This window comes from Papio anubis, chromosome 19 (genome assembly GCF_008728515.1).
Source record: "Papio anubis isolate 15944 chromosome 19, Panubis1.0, whole genome shotgun sequence".
Taxonomy (NCBI): Eukaryota; Metazoa; Chordata; class Mammalia; order Primates; family Cercopithecidae; genus Papio; species Papio anubis.
In genome coordinates, this window is record NC_044994.1 from 36,129,061 (window position 1) to 36,150,798 (window position 21,738).

Sequence of the window (21,738 nt, forward strand, 5' to 3'; positions counted from 1 at the left end):
AAAAAAGGAAAAACAAAAACAAAGAACTGTCTTCTTCTAACCAAAGATAACTCTTCCAGCTCTGTTCTGGATAGCAATATTTCGCATCTCCAGTTCCTCCAGGATCTGGCCTTATAATTTTTTTATTCCCATTACTCTGACTAGAAAAGTGCCTAAGTATCCTATATGCTTAAAACAAAAGACACAACACCACCAATAAGTTACTTTTGCTTTCCCTTCCCTCCCTCCCTCCTTCCGTCCCTTCCTTCTTTCCTTCCTTCCTTCCTTCCTTCCTTCCATCCTTCCATCCTTCCTTCTTCTTATTCTTTCCTTGCTTTCCTTTATTTTTTAAGAGATGGGATCTTTCTCTCTTGCCCAGGCTGGAGTTCAGTGGTATGATCACAGTTCCCCTACAACCTCGAACACCTGGGATCAAGCGATCTTCTGACTTCAGCCTCCCAAGTAGCTGGGATTGCAGGCACGCACCACCACACCTGGATAATTGGTTTTGCTTTTGTTTTCTTGTGGAGTCAGGGGTCTTACTATGTTGCCCAGGTTGGTCTTGGGCTCCTGGCCTCGAGCAATCCTTCCGTCTCTGCCTCCCAAAGCACTGAGCTAAGTTACTTTTGCATATGTGTTTTCTTCCTCCAATAAACATTTCCAAACTAGCCTGGACTATTTGCTGCCACTTCCCTGTCTTCCTGCACTTTCCTGAACTTATAATTCTAATAAAACTACACTGACTTTCTCTACTTATCTGTTTAAATCCAATGTATTGCTGCCAGTCTCCATTCTGCTTTATATTTCATCAACCTTTGACTTTGACTCAATTCTTTTCCTCTTTACCTCTGTCTTATTCCTAAATTCCTAAAAATGTCTCTCAAGCAGCATTTTCCTAAATGCATTTCTAATATGTCCTTCAAACTCTTTAAATAGCTTCTAAATATTGTTTCTCTACACAAATCAAATATTGCCTCTGCTTGGAATGACCTTCCTCTTGTCTGTCTACTGAAATTGTATGCATCAACCATTATCTAAAGTGAGTATCACTAGTTCCATAAACCTTTTGTTTTCTCTTAGCCAAAATGTGATGCTTTCCTTTGTGCTTTTGTAGCACTTAGTAATATTTTTCACATAGACGTTTGTTGCTATTTCTTCTTTATGAAGTTTGTCAAAAGTAGAAAAAAAGTCATAAAAGACATATGCTCCAATACATATTAACAGTTGTTATGCTTGTTTTAGATATATATTTTTAGAAAAAAATATTATATATATGATAAAATCCTCCTGCTTTTCAAGAGAAAACTGCTGTGCTAAAATAATTTCACCTACAAATAATATTCTATTCATTCTGCTTTTTATTTTGAATGCCTATATGTATGTGGGTATGTTTAGATGTATATGAAAAAAACACAGAACTCTGTGTGTGTGTGTGTGTGTGTGTGTGTGTGTGTGTGTATTCTTAGAGTACATAACATTGATTTCTGTGGGTTTTTTCATAAAATGGTACTTGCTGTACACAGCGCTTCACACCTGGATTTCTCACTAAACATTATGTTTAGTAATGTATGTAGGTTGATAGGTTTATATGGTACAATAGGTCATTAATTTTAAATCTTCATATGAATTCAATCAAATCTTTCATGCTATCGCCTTAGACATTAGAATTATTTTAAATTTGTGTTTTGTTCTGTTTTGTTACTACAAACATTGCTAGGATAAACATTTCATGCCTATGTGCAGACATTTCTACACAGTTTATTTATGGTGGCCACAAAGTCTCCATATCCTAATTAGTTATCTCTGTGTTCTATTCTTAGCACAAATGTATATTTTCAAACCTGATCTTGTAGACAACTGCTTGGGAGTCATTAACGGGGAGGGTACCTGATAGTTTTTTTCAGGTCATTATTATAAGCAGGGATATCACGCAGAGACTTTATAGCTGCTCTATAAGTGGAAGGGCATTGTTCTATTATTACTAAATATTGTCAACGCGATCTTTAAATAGGTTGGTTCTATGTACATTCCAACAAGAAATACATGAAAGTTCTCATTACTCCAGATTCTTGACAAGAATTGACATTACCAGATTTTAATTCTTTTACCAAATGAACAACACAATTATTTATCTTATTTTAATATGAATTGTGTTCAGTACAAGTATGGGTTATTATTTTCTTATATAATTACTGACAATAATATCTCTATCCTGAGAATTGCCTATCCATAACCTTTAGCTACTTAGATTGTGTTATGATTTACTATTAATTTTCAGAATTTCTGTGTAGAGTCTGTACTAACACTTCCTCTTTCATATACATTCCAAATATAAACTTTCCATCTGTAGTATCCCTTGAAACAATTTTCATTTTAATACAGTCAACTATATCAAAATATTTGTATATATGAATTAGGAACATGAATTCCTATGTTCATATTTAAGCAGGCATTATATATGCAATCATTCTGAGAATAGTTTCTGATATGATGTGATCCTTTGTATTTTGTAATACTTTGAAGGTTTCTTTCGTAATTAGGTTTTCAATAACTCTAGATTATACTGTGTTAAGGTGTAAATGTATTAATTTGAATTGGATAAAGAATAGAAATGGAGCAAATTTCACTTTAATATGTATCTCTGTAAAGATGTGTCTTAAAATCTTGAGCATGTAATACTTCTATTCTTTTAATAAAAATGAGAGTGAGATTCAAACATTTACTTCTAAAGTCATCAATTTCAAACATATTAACAGTGTGAATTCTTGCTGCCCTGAAGAGAAAAAAAAACACTTAAGTACCTTTCTGTTGTAACACTTATACGACTGCTATAGAAAATTTAGGGTGGCCTATGGCCATACCACCCTGAACCCACCTGATCTCATCTGATCTCAGAAGTTAAGCAGGGTTGAGCCTGATTAGGACTTGGATGGGAGACTGCCTGAAAATATCAGGTGCTGTAGGCTTAAACAAACAACAAAAAAAGATTTTTTTTTTGGCAGAGAAATTCCTATAATTTATTAATTTTAAAAAAATCACTGCAAACCATTAAATACTCTTTAAGTAGCACTGATGGTAATTGACATCATATTATCTAGGTAATTTTGTATCCATTCTCTAAAATGCAAAATTTTCCGGAATTCCTATGCATTTAGTGTATGATGAGCCAGGTGTGGTGGTTTAAGGCTCTAATCCCAGCTACTCAGGAGGCTGAAACAGGAGAATTGTTTGAACCTAGGAGTTCGAGCCTGCACTGAGCAATGATCGTGTTGCTGCATTCCAGCCTGGGTGACATAGTGAAACTCCACCTTTAAGAAAAAAATTAAAAATTAAAATGAAAATAAATATGTGATAAATGTGAATGTAGTGTGGAGGATAGGTCTAGGTCAGCTCTGTTCTATGTCACAGATTTTTGTATATCTGCCTTCTCCATTACATTTAATGTCCTGGAAAACAGACACATAGTTTGAATATCTTTGGAAAAGCTACAACTCTGAATGCAGTTGCCATACAAAACAGGTACTCAGTATTTGTTTAGTTAATTTGAACTGAAGTCCCATGTGCTTATAAAAACCAGGACTTAAAAAAGCTGGGGCAGATAATGAAGAGCTTGGGTTTAGGATAAGAAGATTCAACCGTATACATATTATATGATATAATGAGTTTGTATTGTTTTATACATTCCTCTTTGCTGATTTTCTTAGAATCCAAATGTTCCTTGCCTCATGAACTCCCCACAATCTGACTAGTTTTTACATTTCTGGGATTTAGATTATCTACTTTGAAGCAAAAACAATACCTACTGTCCCTGAGTTTTTGGAACTATAGAATCCCACATATGAATGCTTGCTTGTTTCTACCATTATTATTTTCTATTTCTGAAATGGAATTACTATACAGTAGTTCCCAATTCAATTCCAGTATGTCCCAAACTCTCTCACCTCTCTGCTTAGTCTTGTCAGACATACTTTTACCAATTGCCACACATTGCAGTGTGAAAAAAGACAGGCCCATTTCATCTATAAGGATGATAGAGTCTTTCCACAATTAAGAATCAGAAAGAAAAAAAATGCCAAGGAGAAAGAGTACCTGTTTGTCATTGTTATTAAGTAAGTTGTATGTCTTCTCAGGGTCTCATTTTATTTATTTGAAAAAAGAGAGCACTGGACTACTCAGTCTTTAAGACCATTTCTAGAAGTAATGTTCTATTACAGCTACTCACTTTAAAGATTACCCTGATAATTTTCCATGTCCTGTATGTTTACATTAGATTTATATTGACCTTTTTCTCAAAACGGTATCTATTTCTCAATTTGTTCCCATTATAATTTGCTCATATGGTATGCTATTTCTAACTAATTTATTGGAAATGTTAGTTATAGAAGGTCAAATAGGTTTCTTGCTTTTAAAGGTCGTGTCCTCATGCAAAATGCCCTCATTTCAGAAATACGGGCATTATCTTGTTTTATTGCACTTTGCAGCCAGTGCAATTTTTTTTTACAAATTGAAGGTCTGTGGCAACCCTGCATCAAGCAAATCTATTGGTGTTATTTTTTCCAACAACATGTGCTCACTTTATGTCTCTGTGTCAGCATATTTTGGCAATAAAATATTTTAATTGTTATGTATATTTTTAGACATAATGTTATTTCACACTCAATAGACTACCATCTAGTATAAACATAACTTTTATATGCACAGGGAAACAAAAAATTTGTGACATTCTTTATTGCAATATTCACTTTATTATAGTGTTTTGGAATCAAATCTGCAATATCTTTAAAATATGCCTGTACCTTTCTATACAAGTTCATTCATTCATGGAGATCTGAACAATTTTTACAAAAGAGAGACAAATAGACTCAGATGGGCTGTTTACAATTATAAAATCATCAAGAATCCGTTACCTGCCATCTCTTGAAATCTTCATATGATCTCTGGTGATTGTTTTCCCAAACTCAGTATCTTTAAATAATGATAGCTGGAGCTGTATTGCATAACAATTTATAAACTCAAGTTAAGTAGAGATACAATTTACTTTAAAAAAAAAAAAAAACTTTTTGAATAGGTCATTATCCTCTCCAAGTCATTAAAATTTAGATTAAAAAAAATCCCCAGAAGGAAGAGCTATATACTGAAGATGCTTCATAAAGCATCTCATGATTCCTCAGATTTTTTTCATATTATGGTTGAAATACTGAGTTTAAAATACCTTGCTTATGCATTTGGACATGCATAAAAAAATGTATGTTGAATTTAAGTGACATAGAAATGGGCCTCTTTAGAATATTACAAAAAAATGTTCTATAACATTTAACATAAAGAGAAAGTATTCTTTCTGACAAAAGAATACCTGTGTGAATGAAGAGCTATACCACGTTCAAAAATGGAAAGACTTAGAAAATCTACTTTCACTAAATTAATCTATACATTTGACACATACCAAAAGTAATTGTGAATTGATTTCTTGTGGAAATGAAGCAACTGATTCTAATATAGTAGGTTAAGAAATTTTTCTAGTTCAGGAAAGCAAGAAGCAGGACTTCCTAGGCTATCAAGACTTACAATAATGTTGTCTAGATTAAAATACTGTTATAAACACTCAGAAGTAAAACCAAGCATTATAACCAAGTGGAGACCCATAGAAGGGGCACATATATGTGGATTTTCATATATGACAAAAATGGTTTTCTAATTCAGTGAAATAAATAATGCAATTCCTAATCAAATAGGAAAAATGAAAAAAAACATGATTTTATTCTTACCTCACACCATATATATGAATAAATAAGAATAAATTCCAGATAGATTAAGCATCTATATGTGAAAATTTTTAAAAGAGGAAATATAGACTAAAACCTCAGCTAGAAATGGATTTATAAAAACTAGATTTTAAAAGTTATAGAATATAAAGCAAAATTTCCCATAATTTACTACATAGTATAATTATGTCCAAAAAAAGAAAGCATAAATGATTACAAATGCAAACTACATGCAAGGGAAATGTATTTACAACTACACCTATATGACAAAACATTAGAATCTACAATATATAAAGAGCTTCAACAAATCAATTAGAAACAGATGATATCAAACAGAAGAAAATAATAAGTAGAGTAATAGACAATTCAAACAAAATACTAGTAGCCAATAAATGTGAGAAAATACGCTCAACAGCACTCTAACTCTCTAAATGTTCATAAAACAACAGATACTTTTTGATTCATTTGTTTGTCTAAAAGGGCAAAAGGGAAATAATTATCATTAGGCAAAGAGTATAGTGAAAACTGTTGCAGACAAGATCCACCAATAGATGCAAACTTTAGTGGGTGAAAGTTTAAAGAGAAATAGATTTTACAAAGTTTCAAAATATCTTCCTCAAGATATATATTAACTACAAAGCAAAAGAGAGTAGTTTACAGTGGAGAAACCCAGAAAAACACTACTTTAACCAAATGAACAAGGTTAACATCGCTAGTAATGACATGTTGACATCATGAATTCCTTGGCACCATGCACCAAGAAAGGCATATCATTTCTTTGATGTTGTTGCCAAAAATATCTCATTCCAATCATGAAAAACACACGAGATAAACTCAAATTGAAGAACATTCTACAAAATAACCAATTAGTATTCTTCAAAACTGTCAAGACCAAGAAAGACAAGGAAAGATTGAGGAAATATTACACGTTGGAAGAGTCTAAGGAAAAACAGAAACTAAATGCAATACGGAATCCTTACTAGAATGAAAATACACATGCGCACGCGCGCGGGCGAGCGAAGGAAAACTGGTGAAATTTGAATTAAAGTCTGCAGTTTTTTTAAGTACCAAATTGTACCAGTGTTGGTTTCCTGGTTTCAGTAATTAAACTATGGTTGTGTAAGATGTTAACATTAAATGATGATAGATCAGGGGAATATGGGAACTGTCTTTTAATATTTATGTAACTTTTCTGTAAGCATACAATTATTTCAATATTGAAAGTAAAAATCATAAAAAGACTGTAGAAAAGCAAACATTTACTAAATGTTGGAGAGAATTTCATTTCATAAGCAATTTCATGCCATATAGTAAAATTTAATATGAGCATACTCTTTAGCCCAACAATATCCCTTCAGTGCATATACTTAGCAAATTATTTTCAAATTTTTAAATTTATTCAGTGGTTATCCCAGAATTTTTAAGAATACAGTACAAAATAATGGGAGTATTGTTTTTTGAATAGCAAATTTATGTACATGTGCACAGTACCATCATGTACAATTTAGCATACAGAACATTTGTGTTTGTGTGTGTAGGTGTTTATTGGAATGTGTTATCCAATATATTTCTTATTGAGAATTGTGTTACCACCAGTCTGAAGAAATTCTAGCACTCTTAAACAATAGGTTAGAATAAATTTAATGTTTGTGAAAGTGAAAAATTGGAAACAAATGTAGAGCTAATGAAGAATGAATAAATAAGTTGTGCCATATGTGTAGAGTAGAATATTATATACCAGGATCTGACAAACTATAGTCTGTTGATCAAGTTTAGCCCACTACCTTTCTTCATAAGTTTTATTGAGATGCAGCCAATAATTCTTTCATGTGTTGTCTATAGCTGCTTTTATCCTAAAATATTTACTGCTGAGGCCTTTACCAAAAAACAGTTTGCTGACCGCTGCTATGTAAAAATGATTAGCACTGTAGTTACATACAATGACATAGTTAAATCACCATACTATAATATTTATAGTAAAAAAAATTGCAAAATAATGTACCATTTTAAAGAATTTGAGACCATTTGAAATTGTGTGAGTGTGTATAATTTTAATGTGAAAAACATGCATATGTTAATTTTCTATTGCTGCGTAACAAATTATCACAAACGAAGTGGCTAGAAACAAAACGCATTTATTCTCACTCACATTCTGTAAGTAAGAAATATGGGCATGGCATGGCTGAGTTCTCTTCTCAGTGTCTCACAAGATTGGAATCTAGGCCAAGGCTAGGGTCTCATCTGTGGCTTTGGGTTCTCTTCTAAGCTCCGTCAGATGGTTGGAAGAATTTAGTTCCCTGTATTGTACATCTGAGGTCTCTGTTTTCTTGCTGCCTGTTAGCTGGGGTCACTCCCAGCAACCAGAGGCTGTCTAGAATTTTGCTAGAGGAGTTCATTTCCACATATGGCTTCCTCCATCTTCAAAGCCAACAGTAGAGAATCCTCCCCATGTTGACTGTCTCTCACACGTTGAATCTCTTTTCCAGAAACAGTTCTCTTTAAGAACTCTCTGATTAGGTCAGGCTATTTGAGAATAAGCTTTCTTTGTTAAGGTAAGCTGATTTAGGATCTTAATTATATCTGCAGCAGTCTCTTACAGCAGCACCTAGATTAGTGTTTGATTGAATAACTGGGAGAAGATGTGTGTACAACAGCAATGGGGAATCTTAGGAGCCATTCTAGAATTCTGCCTGTCAATGCATGGAAAAAATAAATACCATTTAATAATATTACTTCAGAAACGGAGGGAAGCAGACATACTTATTCCAAAAGGTACACAGATGTCTTGAAATACACTTGTAATATTTTATTCTGTCAACACAATTGAAAGCAAATATGGCCACTTACTAAAATGCAATTACACTCTATATTTAGCACATAGATGTACATTAGGGTATTCCTTATATTTTCATATATTTGAACTTTTTCAATTCAATAAAAGAAATTTGACTTCAAGTTTCACATCAAATCCTTCCTTTCAGCTTAAGCATTCTTCAAAATTTTCTTCATTCTTGCACTTTCAAAATTCTCTTCCAGTTAATACCATCTTTTCTGAGTATCACATACATGCCATAGACCGTTGTGTGCAATTGACATACATCAACACTAATCAATACATAAAACCTGTAAGAAAGATAAGAATATCTATTTGAAAAGAAAAATGTGTGGCTCAGTAGGATGAGTTTCTGATATTCTTATAACTGGATCCATTTGGCTGAATTGAAACACTTCATATTTTTTACTCCATCTAATGAGTTTTTAATTATTAGTGCAAACATCTTTCTTGTCACAAAACTCTAAATTCTTAAAGAAATACATCTTTTATGACCCTCAGCCGCCTCTAAAGAGTAATATTTATAGAGTACTTTCTCTTAAAACAAATGCTTGAATTGATTAAATGGAGATAAATTCCTAACACATCAGATGAGAACATCCAGTAAAAGATTTAAATTCCTTTATACATCTGAATAGAGTTAGTGGGGGGGGTAGGCGGAAATGGGTTTAGATATAGAATTACATTTTGCATCTGAGTCAATGTTAAAATTTCTTTCTAATTCTCATACTTGGAGTCATCCCTACTGAAGGTTACAACTTTCCTTTAACAACAAGGAAATCTTTTCTCTATTCTATAGGTTCACAGAGTATAGTGTTTTAGCTCTCACATTATCTCACTGCTTCACTAGAATTTCAGATACTTGATTCTCCTTAGAAATAAATGTCATGGTATTAACTGTACATATTAATAACAATACCAAATATATAACATAAATTTCTCAAAGCATCAGAACTTCAAACCAGCATACTAAAACTCATGTCCAAAATATGTTAACTATATATATATACACATACACACACACATATATATATGTATATACACACACACACATATAAACACACACATTTATATAGTATTTCCCCCATTATCTATCCATGGGTCATACTTTCCAAGATGCCCAATAGATGCCTGAAACCACGGATAGTACTGAACCATACATACATATATATATATATATATATACACACACACACACACACACACACAATGTACATTTTTTCCTTCTTATCAATTTTACAAATAGAGGATTTATTCCTACTGTAGATATTAGTGAGTTCAACATAAATTTTTTTGAAATTAAGGCTAGAACTTTCAACATTTAACCTAAGGAAGTATTTTATGGCTTCTCTTAGACATATCCAAATAGCTAGCATCACTACTCCTGTGCTTTGGGGTTATCGTCAAGTAAAGTAAGATTTATTTGAACACAAACTCTGCAGTACCTCAAAAGTCAGTCTCATAACCAAGTTGGCTACTAAGTGTAGTATAGACAGTGTGAATACACTGGACAAAGGGATGATTCACGTCCTGAGTGGGATAAAGGGAGATTTCATCTTGCTCCATGGACAGTGCTACATTTCAAACATGAATTGTTTATTTCAGGAATTTTCCATTTAATATTTCAGAGTGTGACATCAGATAACTAAAATTGTAGAAAACAAAACCATGGATAAAGGGAGACCACTATATCTACAAATACATAATCATTTTGGGTAAACCAGAGATAGAAAGTCATGTTATTTTATAGATAGATCTAGACTTTTATGTACATAAAGGGTAACAGGTGATGAAATGTTGGTACTCCTGCATTATAATATAAATTTGTCTCCTAACTACAAGCAAATTCCTCAGGAGGTAGTGCTACCTGCCAGGTGATCAGGTTTACCTGACTACAAATGCTACAAACCACACTAGGGCACGGTGCCTCCTATACAGGCCTCATTCAATGCTACATACATGATGTAAATAGCAAGAGTTATGAACCAAGGCTCACAAACCTGGATTCTAGACATAGCCTCAGTTACCCAGAAGTCTGTGACCTTAGATAGGAGAAATAATTTATCTGATCCTTGAATGAGTCCATCTTTAAATCAGGATAATGTATATCACCTGACTGTATTAAGTAATGTCTGCAAACCTCACAAAATAAGTATGGCTCTGTAAACAATAAGTATTTTTTTTCTGCCATCTCTCTTCTTTTTTTTTTTTTTTTTTTTTTTTTTTTTACATAAAATAAATCTGAACTACATTTTCCAGGGTCAATATATGTCCTTTAGGGTTTGTCTGGGGTCTAGGTTTCTTCCAAGTGTGATATAGACAGTCCTTAGTCCTCAATATCCAAATGAGTGCTCAAGTTCCAGTCTGACATCTGAGTTTTCAGCCAGAAGGATGAAGAAAGGATCAATAATGTTACACAAAGTAATCCAGTTGTATTTTAATGTGGTTTCTTAGAAGTTTCTATACAATCTTTCTGCTGACACTGACGCGTCACTTTGCTATCCTATTTGCAAGGGATATGAATAATACAGTCTTCATTCCGGGAGGCCACATGTCCAGCTCAAAGTCTGGCAATGTATTACTAGAGAAGGAGAAAAGAGATATTAGGGTAGATGACTTGCAGTTTCAATTACACAAGTAAATCCAAGGCCTGGATAGATAATAAGGTGTAACTTCCACATTTTAGAGCTATAATTCTATAATCTTTGTCTATACAAATGTATAAAAAATCTTCACCATATGCACACGCACACATATATTTAACCTGTCTGTCAAATTTGTGAATATGAAAATCTAGCATAAAAACATAATCTTTTTGATATGCATAGTTTTTTAAAAATAACATTTCCATGAGGCATCAAAGCTTTAATATCTACAACATTCCTTAGAAGGGAAAAAAAATTACACATACCACAGAGCTCAGAACCTGCTATCAATTCCATTCTCAGTGGCAGAATGGCTTTAATAGCAAAGACATTTATGAGTCATAAATTACCATTTATAAATGCAATGTTTAGTGTTCATTTCAATGGACGACATATGGTCGCAACATTTCCAAATAGCTTGAACTGATAAATAGGCCACCAAAGTGGTTCAATTTGTTAAAATGCTAGCACATTAACTCCTGCAGGTTTGCATCTGAAATGCTGAGCACTGACTTTGAGATTGCAAGATGCTACCTTTGGAAACTTGGCCAGGATTTATGAAGCGGATCTCACAGTCCATTTTTCATCATGATTTATATGATTTCTTGCAGGAAGACTTAGTGATCCATCAAGAATAACCCAACTCATTTGCCTTCATATTTCAGAATGAGACTGCCCATAACACCAACAATGTCCTACTGTTTTAATTGAACTATATCTGAGTTATATCTAGTGGACATAATTGGGGAACAGAATATATATTTTAGTACAAATTACTGGAATTATTTAGCTCTTCCAAGGGGAAAGGAAAGAACCAGCAGGGAGATCTCTTACTTACAGTTCGCACATTTATATTAAAAATGAATTTAAAGGGTCGAGTATGTGAGGAGCTTTGAGGTTGTCACTTTTTTCCAACAAATATCTGAACAAACTGAAAAACAAAAATCCTCTTGAGTCTTTTGAAGAACTTAGGTCACAGGGAAAACTGCTGTCTCCAAAACTGGAGAGTCAAATAGACAAATACAGAAATTCAAAACTTTTCAGAATGGAGACCAACAAGCAGAAGCTTCTGAGGGAGCAACTACTGGGATAGGAAAAATAGAACTCTAATTCACAAATCTCTGAAATCTCAGTGCAGACAAGTCTGACAATTGTGAAATCCACGGACCCAGACTTAAGGCAGTACACCCACACTTCTGTGAGTTCTGCCACAAGGAACTCTACCAGAACTTCAAAGTGAATATTAGAGAAAAATGTCTCTGTGCTTCTGGCAGGATAGGGGAAAATTAACTCTTTCAAAATAACTCAGAAAATTATGTTATTCTTAATAAGAACTATCTTTAAGAGAAGTTATTTTACCATTGCCTAACCTATTCGGGTTTTATCAGGATCTGAGTGAACTGAGGGAAAGGAATTACCCAACTCCATTTTCCTCTATCCATCCATGTGGGAGAAAGGAAATGCCCAATTCCAGCCATCTCTAGCCATACTGTCCCACCTAAAAGGAAGAAGACTGAAGTATGTGTGAAGTTTACAGTCTGAGCACAGTTTTACTCAAACTCTGACCTAATCATAGGACTACAGAATGATTCCCTTCCTTCTACACCTTACTGCAATATTACTTAAGGCATATATACTTCAGTTCCTTTTACAGAGTACATCATGTCTGGTTTCCAATAAAAAATTTCAATGCTACTAAAAGGAAAAATAACTCACAGTTTGAAGAGATAGAGCAAGCATTAGAATGACTCAAGTATGGAAGGAATATTGGAATTATCAAACCAGGATATTAAAATAACTGTGATTAATATGTAATATTTCTAAAGGAAAAAGTAAACAACAGGTAAGAATCAAATAAGTATTAGAGACAGAGAGGAAGAAATTGTGAAAAAGAATCAAGAAGAAATGCTAGAGATCAAAAACACTGTAACAGAAACGAAGAATGATATTGAATGGTTCATTAATGCACTGGATAAAGCAGAGGAAAGAATCTCTGAAATTGAAGATGTATCAATAGGAACTGCTAAACTGGAAAAAGAAAATATATAATCCAACAGAAAAGAGACTGAATAAAATAGTTAAAATATCCAGGAGCCGTGGGACAACTAAAAATGGTGTAACCTACATGTAATGGGAAGACCAGAAAGAAAGGAAAGAGAAAAACAGAGAAATAGTTGAAACAGTAATGATTGAGAATTTACCCAAATTAATGTCAGATATCAAACCAAAATTCCAGGAGTCTCGGAAAACACCATGCAAGATAAATGCCAAAATGACAACAACAAAAAGCAATCAACCAACCAACCAAGAAATAAAAAAATCCACTTACATATATATGTAAATTCCAAAAAAATCAAGAACAAAACCAAAAATTCTGAAAAGTCCATGGGGAGTTGGGAAACATCTTACCTGTGGAATAGCTAAGTTAGAATTGCGTCTGTTTTTGCTCAGAAACTATGCAAGAAAGAAGAGAGTGAAGTGAAATATTTATTCTAATTTAAATACATTTTTTTCTGTTATCTTGAACAAACTTCTATTTGATCAACTAAGAATGAGAAAAAATTAAAGTTTTTTAAAAGATATAAGTGTATAAGTGCAATGAATGTATAAGTATATAAATAATATGACAGTAATGACACAAGAAATGGGATGGAAGAATTAGAAATATTTTATTTTCATAGGGTATGTGAACTACCTGTGAAGCAGTATAGTACTATTCGAAAGTGGACTTAGACTATTTTTAAATTAAATATATATTACAAACTCTAGGGTAACCACTAAAAAAAAATTAAAAATTATAATCAAGATGCTAAAAAAGGAGAGAAAGTAGAATTACATAAAATGCTCAATGGAAACTACGAAAAGTGGAAAAAGGATGGAAGACAAAAATAAGAATGAAGGACAAGGGCAATGACCAGAAAGCAATAACAAATATGGTAGACATTAATCCAATTATTTAAATAATCACTTTAAGTATCAATGGTCTTGGTACACCAATGAACAGGCAGGAATTATCATAGTGGGTTAAAAAATACAACCCAACTCTAAGCTGCTTAGAATAAATCCACTTTAAATAAACAAATACATTAAAGGTAAACATACAGGAATAGAAATAGCATGCTGACATTAATAGAAAGCTGAAAGGATTATATTAATTGTAGACAGAACAAACTTCAAGAAAAATTATTGGGGCAAAACTGAAATACTATAAAATAATAAAGGGATTAATTCTCCAAGGAAACACAAGGACTCTTGATGTGTATGTTCTTTACAACAGAGTCTCAAAATACATGAGGCAAAAACTGATAGAAATGCAAGGAGAAATAGATGAATCTTTTAATACAGTCAGAGACTTGAACACTCCTCTACCACTAATAGACATAGCCAGGAGGCAGCAAATTAGTAAGTACCTACTAGAACTTAACAGCACCATCAATGAACTGGATAAAATTGAGACCTATAAACTACTTTATCCAACAAAAGCAAAATAAACATTCTCCTTACACTCAAAATAGCTTTTCAATTAAACTATGTCAATAATTACTTTAAATGTCAATGATTTCAATATACCAATTAAAAGAGATTCTGGAACACTCACCAAGACAGAACATATTTGGAGCCATAAAACACACCTCAAAAAATTTTTTTAAAGTGTAAATTATACAATGTCTACTCTCAAGCCACAATGGAATTAAACTAAAGATTAATAACAGATGATTGAAACATTATAATATACTTAGAGATTAAACATAAATTTTCTAAATAACACATGGGTAAAAAGAAATCTGAAAAGAAATTTTGAAAAATTACAAATGAAAATGAAAACACAACTCATCAAAATTAATGGGATATAGTGAGAGCAATATTTAGGATAAATTTATAGCACTGAATGCATTCATATATCTTAAGAGAGATGTAAAAATCAATCAGCTAAGTTTCCACCTTAGGTAACTAGAAAAAACAAAAAGAGCAAATTAAATCCAAAATAAGCAGAAGAAAATAAATAATAAAATCTAGAGCAGTAATCGATGAAAGAGAAGATAGCAAAAGAAAAGAGAAAATCAATAAAACCAAAAGCTGACTCTTTGAAACAATCAATAAAATTTATAAGATTCTAGTCAGGCTAACTAAAAAAAAAATAGAAGACACAGATTACTAATCCTAGAAATAAAAGGGCATTCCTACAGATCCCATGGACACTGAAAAAAAATAAAAAAGAAATACTATAAAGAACTTATGCACACAAATTTGATAACTTAGATAAATGAACAAATTTCATGAAATGTTCCAAAATTCACACAAGAAGAAATAATATGAATAGGCCTGTATCTCCCAGAGAAATGTTTAATAATTAATACCGTTCCAAAAGAGATAGCAAAAGGCTCAAATGAGTTCACTGCTGAATTCTACCAAATATTTAAAGAAGAAATGATACTGATTCTCTACAATTTCCTTTAGAAGATAGAAGCAGAAGAAATACATTCTACTAATTCTATATGGCCAGCATTAACCTAATACCAAAACCAGAAAAAGACATAAGAAAATAAAATGACATAGCAATGTCTCTCATAAACATAGATGCCAAAATATTCAACAAAATAATAGCAAAGCAAGTCCAGCAATCTATAAACATTATATGCCACAATAATGTAATTTAACCTAGGTGGAATGCTGATTCAACATTCAAAACTCAATCTATCACATCGATAAGCTAAAGAAGAAAAATTACAAGATTATATTAATAGATGGAGTAGAAGCATTTGACAAAATCCAACTCTCATTCATGATAAAAAACTCTAAGCAAACGAAAATAGAGGGAAACTCCCTTAATTTCGAAAGGGCATTTACAATAAAACCTACAGCTTACATAATAATTAATGGTGAGAAGTTAGAAGTTAAGTTCAGAAATTAAGATCCAAAACAGAACAAGGATGTTCCCTCTCATCTCTCCTTTCCAACATACTACTGGTAGTCCTATTAAATGAAGTAAGACAAGAAAAGGAAATAAAAGGTATACAGGTTGGGAAGTAATAATTAAACTGTCTTTAGGCCAGACATGGTGACACATGCCTGTAAACCCAACTACTTGGGAGACTGAGACAGGAGAATCATTAGAACCCGGGAGCTGGAGGTTGCAGTGAGCTGAGATTGTACCACTGCACTCAAATCTGTGCAAGAGAGCGAGACTTTGCCTAAAAGAAAAAAAAAAAAAAAAAGAAAGAAGAAGAAAAACTGTCTTTGTTTGCAGATTACATGACCAATTACCTATGTATAAAATCCTAATGAATCAACAACAACATCAAAGAAATTCTCAATGATTTTAAAAATATTGCAAGATATGATGTCAATACAGAAAAGTCAGTAGCTTTCCTATATACAGCAGTGAACAACTGGAATCTGAAATTAGAATCACAACACTATTTAAATTGGAACCCCAAAAATGAAATACTTAATTATAAGTGTAACAAAATATGTACAAGACATATGAGAAAAAGAAAAATGTGATGACATAAATTTAAAAAGAACTAAGTAAGTGAAGAACATTCCATATTCACGAGTAGTAGGAAGACTCAACATGGTCAAGATTTCAATTATTTTGAACTTGATCTATGGATTCATATCAGTTTGAATAAAATCCCAATAAATTGCTCTGTGGATAATCAGCAAATTGATTCTAAAGTTTATGTGGAAAGGCAGATACCCAGAGTAGTCAAAACAATATTGAAAGGGAAGAACAAAGTTGGAGGACTGGCACTACCCAACTTCCAAACTTAGAATAAAGCTACAGTAACTAAGCCAGTCTAATATTGGTAAAAGAATAGACAAATAGATCAATCAAACAGAATAAAGACCCCTAAAATGGACCCATACAAATATAATCAACTGATCCCTGATAAAAAAGCAAAAGCAGCACAATAAAGAAAAGACTCCTAAATAAGTGGTCCTGGAACAACTAGACAATGACGTGCAAAAAAAATGAATCTAGACACAGAGCTTATGAATTTCACAAAGATCAAGTCAAAATATTTCCTACACTTAAATGTCAAATGCAAATCTACAAAACTCCTAGAAGGAGAACTCTTTCAACTTCTAGGAGAAACATAGGAGAAAATCTAGAACTCATTGGGCTTTGTGATTGCTTTTTTGATACAACACCAAAGGCTTGATCCATTAAAGAAAGAATTGATAAACTGGAATTCACTAAAATTTACAATTTCTGTTTTATAAAAGACACTGTTAAGTGAGCGAAAGGAAAATCAACAGAACAGTAGAAGATATTTGTAAAATATATATTTAGAAAAGAACTCTTATCCAGTTATTCAAATAACTCTTACAAGTCAACAATAAGAACACAATGAAAATATATACAAAAGACATTAGAGATGCATCACAAAAGAAGACAGAAAATAAACATATAAGATGTTCAACATTATACATCATTAAGGAAATGCAAATTAAGTCAACAGTGAGATATACACCTATTTGAATGGCCAAAATACAAAACACAACATCGAATGCTGATGCAGAGGTAGAACAACCGGAAACTATTTATTGTTGGTGAAATTGCAAAATGGTGCAGCTACTTTGAAAAATAGTGGAGTAATTTCTTATAAAACTAAACTTACTGTCAGCATTTGATCCAACAATCAAACTTCTTGGTATTTACCAAAATATGTTGAATACTTATATCCAGACAAGACCCTATAATGGATGTATAGGGCTGCTTTATTCATAATTGAAAGCAACGAAGATATCTTTTTTTGTAGTTGAATGAACAAATAAACTTTGGTACATCCAGGCAATGGAACATTATTTAGTGCTAAAAAGAAACACTATCAAAGCATTAAAAAAAATAAATTTCAATGCATATTACTAAATAAAAGAAGCCAATCCGGAAAGGCTACATGGTCTATGACTCCAACTATATGACATTCTGAAAAAAGCACAATGGAAATGGTAAAATAGATGAGTGGTTGCCTGGGGATAGGGGATAGGGAATTGGGGAAGAAATGAATAGGTGGAGCACAGAGGATTTGGGGGGCAGTGAAACTATTCTGTATGATACTATAATGGTGGGTACATGTCAGCATACATTTATCAAAGGACAGAGACTGTACAGCACCGATAGTGAAGCCTAATATAAACTATATACTTTGGGTTATAATGACATGTTCATCGATTATAATAAATGTTCCACTCTGGTATGGGAAGTAGATAGTAGGGGAAATTGAGGAATGGGTAAACAGACACTTCCTGTACTTCTGCTCAATTTTGCTGTTAAAAAAAAAATTTAAAAAAAAAAATAACCTCTAAATGCTAAGCTCTAAAAATGCTCTAAAATAATGTCTATTAAAAATTTAAAAAAGGAATTTAGAAAGAAAGAACTGACATTTGGCAATATCTTTGAGACAGATGTTATTCTAGCCAATCCTATCACTGTAACAATTCATTCTCCCTATGTCTACCAGTAAACCTCATTTAATTTACCATCTCCTCTCAAGGCATCTGATTATCTAACCCCCTCATCCAAATATTGAAACCCCCTCATCTAAATATTGAAACCCCCTCATCTAAATATTCTTGTCAGAAAGCCTGTGACCCACCCCACAGCTTCCTTAGCCCCTTCTCCCCACCATAATTATTACATCCTGTTGTAAATGCCTTTTTCTCCTTTAGAGCCCAGTTTTCCCGAGGATAAGAGTCATGTTTCCTTTTATTTATCGTGTTGCTGAGAGGTAGTATTGTGTAGTGTTTAAGTTTAAAAAAAAAAAAAAAAACATAAAAAAACTTCAAAAGCCAAACTACTTAGATTTGAATGCCTGCTTAAGCACTGACTACCTTGACTACCTGCATGATGTTAGGCAAGTCATTTTATTCTCTCTGCTTGTCTTCTCATCTGTAAGATGGGGATAACAATGCAACCTACTTCAGAGATGTGTTGAGATAAGTAGGAGTGATAATAAATGTAAAGTACTTAAAAGAGTATCTGATATATTATACACTATATAGAGGTCTTAGCTTTTATTATTGCCAACACTGCACTTGGTCACAGTGTTACTTCCCCAGGGAGATTTAGAATGTCATTTTTTCTTTCTTGCAACAGGAAGGGTCTTGTCCCCTGATAAAAAGATTATATGCATGTGATGAGGCGCATCTGTGGAGAGAAGAACTTTCCCTGAAGCCTTGAAACCACATTATTGAGAGAATTTTTTCTATCTTCATTTCTAACTCTTAGACTTTGCCCTGACCTGAAGATTTGAAAAGAGATTAAATTCATCACAGCCCAGTATTCTCTTCTTCCCAACCCAGAGTCTAAATTGTTTATAATGGTCTGCTCTTATAGAAAAGAAATCACTTCATATGTTCAGATTTCATCAAGCGGTTAGATGTGGTTGCTTCCAGCTGTGATGGATAGAAGCAAGAAAATAGTAGATGAAGAGAGGGGTCTGAAAAGTCATAGACAAACAGAGTCCTTGTATAAGAGATCACGTGCTTGCTGTGTTCAAACCCCAGGGCAGTAATTCAGATCACAGGTGGCTGTGGGCAGGAGAAATATGACCCTGAAAACAGAATACAAGCAAGAGTCAGGACTATGTGTCAGAGCCTCAGGTTCTAGTCTAGATGATGCTATGCATTAGTCAGGTATTCTTGAGCAAAGCCTGTTAATTCTTTGAATTAGAGCTATATTATACACAAGATGGATTTCTGAGAGAGGTAAATCACAATGTGATATGTAGACAGTTTAAGAACTACACAGGAAAAAGCCAAATTTATGACAATATTGTGTTTTCTATCAAACCCATTTCTTCCTGTTTAGAAAATAGGCAGACACATTTTTCTTTTAAATTGGGTGTACCATCTTTGTGGTGACTGTATTAGCATTTTCCAGAGGAAGTGAACCAGTAAGACTCATATATTACGTATATTCATGCATATATGAATGATACAAGAAATTGGTTTATATAATTATAGAGGTTGTCAAGTCCCAAGATGTGCTGTTACAAGTAAAAGAACCAGGAGAGCTGATGATGGAGTTCCAGTCAAAAGGCCTGAGAAGCAAGAGAGACGGTGTAATTACAGTCTAGAGGCTGATACGCTTGTGACCCAGGATGAACTGATATTTCCGTTCAAGTCCAAAGGCAAGAAAAACTCTGTGCTACAGGTTAAAGGCAGTTAGTTAGGAGTAATCCTCCCTTACTTACAGGAGGATCAGCCTTTTTGTTTTGTTTTGGCATTCAGCTGATTAGAGAAGCCTCACCCACATTAAGGAGAGCACTCTGCTTTACTTGGTCTACCAATTCTAATGATAATCTCATCTGGAAACACCCTCACAGACTCACCCAGAATAATGTTTGGCCAAATGTCTAGGCATCTCTTAGCCCAGTCACGTAGTGGACACATGGTATTAGCCATCAAAGAGACTAAAATAATAATACCAGCAATGTTGTTATTATAATAATTATAATTTTAATTGCTCTGTTTCAGAGTGTTTGTCCATATGTTCATGTAGTCCATATATATTCCAAATGCCTTCTAGCTCCACAGCCATCTTCCATGTAGCTAGAAATTTATTTCTGTCCATTCAGTTTTATTATCTGATGTTATAGAGGATATTTCTAAAGAAAAGCTTTGCATGAAGCCACTAACCTTTAATCTACTCCAGGCACTTAGTAACATCTACAGTCTTCTCATTCTCCCAGCCCCAGTCTTCTGCCTGAGGGCTATATGGAGACAACTTGCCACTGTCATTGCCTATCAACAAGATATTCATATAATTGTATCAGTTTCTAGTTTCGAATGTCTCAAACGTTCTACCTAGGAAATGCTAAAGACTCTGCCAAAAGAATCCTAGAGCTGATAAATAATGTCAGTCAATTTCAGGATAAAAACTCAATGTACAAAAATTAGTAGCATTTCTGTACACCAATAAGCTTCAAGCTGAGACCCAAATCAAAAACACAATCCCATTTACAGCATTCACCAAAAAAAAAAAAAAAAAAAAGATAGGAATATGTATTTTATATATGTATATGTAGTTCTGTATGTAGTTGTGTATGTATATGTAGTTCTGTATGTAGTTGTGTATGTATATGTAGTAATATTCATACATATTTTATGTATGTATATATAGTTCTGCTTATAGAGATACTTTACCTTCTCGGACCGAACAAAACACTATTGAAAGTGAAGTAGAAAGTATAAAGGGTAAAACGTCAAAAAATTGTTCTTAAATAGATTTTAAAAGTTAAGAATGCCTATTGTTAGCCTTAGAGCAACCTCTGGAAATAGTTAAAAGAGGTGTGCTTAGAAGCCAATAGGTGAGATAAATAGAATATGAAAAAAAAAAAAAAAAAATTCAATAATCCCCAAGGGAAACAGGAAGTGAGAGAGGAACCACAAACAAAAGAAACAAATGGGAAAACATTTGTCAGATTGTAGACCTAAAAGGAAGTTTTATGAAAAAGTCAATGGAAATGCAAATGATCTAAAAACTCCACTTAAAAGGCAAGACTAATTT

The 21,738-nt window shown here is 33.1% G+C and overlaps 1 non-coding gene across 1 annotated transcript; it reads left to right on the forward strand.

Moving 5' to 3' along the window:
• The first annotated feature begins 2,826 nt into the window (after positions 1–2,826).
• LOC116271509 lies at positions 2,827–2,945 on the forward strand. The gene has a single exon (XR_004180141.1). It is a non-coding gene; the product is annotated as a 5S ribosomal RNA (ribosomal RNA).
• Positions 2,946–21,738: the final 18,793 nt, after the last annotated feature.